Raw genomic sequence first — 2863 nt, forward strand, 5'->3', positions numbered from 1 at the left:
GGAGGGCCCGTGGGAGCCCTTTATCCAGGGCTGGGCCGTGGACCTGGGGGCTGGCTATGAACAGCCACCTGCTGCCCTGTGCCATGAGGCACAGAGGGAGGGGGTCAGGGTCTGGGACGCCTTGTGCCAGGCCTTCACCCAGGGCCTGCCCTGACCCCTCCAGCCACACTCTGTACCTCAGGCCCCCGCACTCTCCCATCCCTCATGTTCTTCCCCTCACCACTCTCCCACCAAGTACCAGGGACACAAGGTTAGTGTGGGAATATTGAACTTTAGTAGTATTGGGGCAATAAACTTTTTTGTGAAACAAAACAGAACAGCATGTGAAACTGTTTGCAGTGCATGGTGGGAACGGGCTCGGCCTCCACAGGGTGTGTTTTGGGGGGCATTGGGGCTGGAGCAGGTGCACCTCCCTAGACCAGCAGCCACCAAGTCAGCTGCAGGCCAGAAGACGGTGACAGGTCCAGTGGGAAGTGGGCAGGTGCTGGAGGGGCGGCTGTGGGCTGGACTGGTGAGGGGGAGGGCAGATGGGCAAGCCGGGCAGCCAAGGCCTGAGGTGGCCAGCTGCACCCACGTCTCGCTCCATCGCCAGCCGGTCTTGGAGCACTCCAGTCATCTCCTGCATGACCACCTCGTTGGCAGCAACCTCCTTGTCCCTCCAGCACTGTCTGTGGGAAGCCCTGCTGCAGCCATGGGAGGATGCAGGCTGGGACGATGGGGCAGCGTTCTGGCCCCCTGCAGCTGTGGTTCACTTCTGTGTGCTTCAGCGCCTTCCCAACAATGGACCTATGGAGATAGAAGGGGACAGGCGGATGGCCCATTAGTGCTGGGTCCCAACCCCGGGAGGACCAGGGCCCCCACTCCACTGGTGCCCACCCGGCTCCTCTGCTGCCTGATGGCCCCATGGGAATCCCAGGTGTCCAGAGGTTCCCACCTGGTGAGGGTCAGCCCGTGTTTCCTCCCTCTGCCCCGTCCCCAGGCAGGCAAGTGGGCTGCAGAGCAGTTCTGGTGGAGAGCCAGTCCCCATCCCTGATGACATCCTGCTTATCCCATATGTACCAGCTGTGACCTCTCAGGACTCAGGAGAGGCGAGGCTGGAGGAGGCTTTGCTGGATGTCCTGGAGGGGAGAGGGATGACAAGGCTCCCATCCCTGGAACCCTTGTCATCATCTTTGGTCTGGGTTAGCCGCTCCCCACGCTGGGGGCTGGTTGTGCCCGAGGCACCTGCCTTGTCCTCGCTATCTGCTGGGGGGAGTGGTGGTGTCCACCATGGGCTCTGGGGTGGCTGCCTTCCTCAGCCCTAGGATTGTGTGCAGCTCCTGGTAGTGGGGGCAGTGGATGGGCTGTGTCCCTGACTGGCTGACAGCATCGTGGGCCTTGATGTAGGTCTGCCTCAGTTCTTTGACATTTATCTGCACACTGCTGCCAGTGTGGTCAGGTGTCCTCAGGTGGTGAGGCCACTGGCCAGCTGGTCAAAGGCCTCAGCATTTCTGTGGCGGGCGTTGGTTTCCCGAAGGACTTCCTCCTCCCCCCACAGAGTGAGGAGGTCCTTCAGCTCCCCCACAGTCCATGCGGTTCTGCTCCTGGTATGGCCCTTGCCCGGGTGCTGTGAACCCTCAGACTCCTCATACAGGGTCCCCAGGGGAGTAGGGGGGTTCTGGCGTGCTGCCATGTTGGCCAGGAGTGTGGAGGTGGGCACGTGCTTGGAGTAGGGGCAGTCCAAATGGGAGCTCGTGCTGCCCCTGTTTGTGACACAGTCTCAGCTTCCTGCCTGTGGTTACTGGGGTGCTGTTTCCTTTAAGGTGGCCAGCAGGGACCAAAGAGCCCTGCCTGGGCTGGCCAGAGTTTCTCTGTCCTCCGGAGCTGCGTCTACACGTGCACGCTACTTCGAAGTAGCGGCACCAACTTCGACGTTAGGCGGCGAGACGTCGAAGTCGCTAACCTCATGAGGAGATAGGAATAGCGCCCTACTTCGACGTTCAACGTCGAAGTAGGGACCGTGTAGACGATCCGCGTCCCGCAACGTCGAAATTGCTGGGTCCTCCATGGCGGCCATCAGCTGGGGGGTTGAGAGATGCTCTCTCTCCAGCCCCTGCGGGGCTCTATGGTCACCGTGGGCAGCAGCCCTTAGCCCAGGGCTTCTGGCTGCTTCTGCGGCAGCTGGGGATCTATGCTGCAGGCACAGGGTCTGCAACCAGTTGTCAGCTCTGTGTATCTTGTGTTGTTTAGTGCAACTGTGTCTGGGAGGGGCCCTTTAAGGGAGCGGCTGGCTGTTGAGTCCGCCCTCTGACCCTGTCTGCAGCTGTGCCTGGCATCCCTATTTCGATGTGTGCTACTTTGACGTGTAGACGTTCCCTCGCTGCGCCTATTTCGATGTTGGGCTGAGCAACGTCGAAGTTGAACATCGACGTTGCCAGCCCTGGAGGACGTGTAGACGGTATTCATCGAAATAGACTATTTCGATGTCGCAACATCGAAATAAGCTATTTCGATGTTGGCTGCATGTGTAGACGTAGCCCGGGGGAGCTGCTTCCTTGGCAGGCTCCTTACTTCCAAATAAGGAGTGCAGAGCACTTACACACACTTAACTTCGAAGTAAGCCACTACTCTATTCCCAGGAATGGTGTAGTGACTTTGAAGTTAGCTTCCCTTAACTTCGAAGAAAGGGGAAGTGTGTGTAGCTACATGCTACGTTGAAGTAGCAGCTTACTTCAAAGTAAACTTTGCAGTAAGTTTGTCATGTAGACACAGCCTCAGTGTGAATAGCTCATTAAAATGTTCTCTCTCTTTCAGGAGAACATGTTTTTTTTTCTACCAACAGCCAAAGAGAGAGAATTAGGAAAGAATGTGAATTTGAAAGAAG

This window comes from Carettochelys insculpta, chromosome 1 (assembly GCF_033958435.1).
Source record: "Carettochelys insculpta isolate YL-2023 chromosome 1, ASM3395843v1, whole genome shotgun sequence".
Lineage (NCBI taxonomy): Eukaryota > Metazoa > Chordata > Testudines > Carettochelyidae > Carettochelys > Carettochelys insculpta.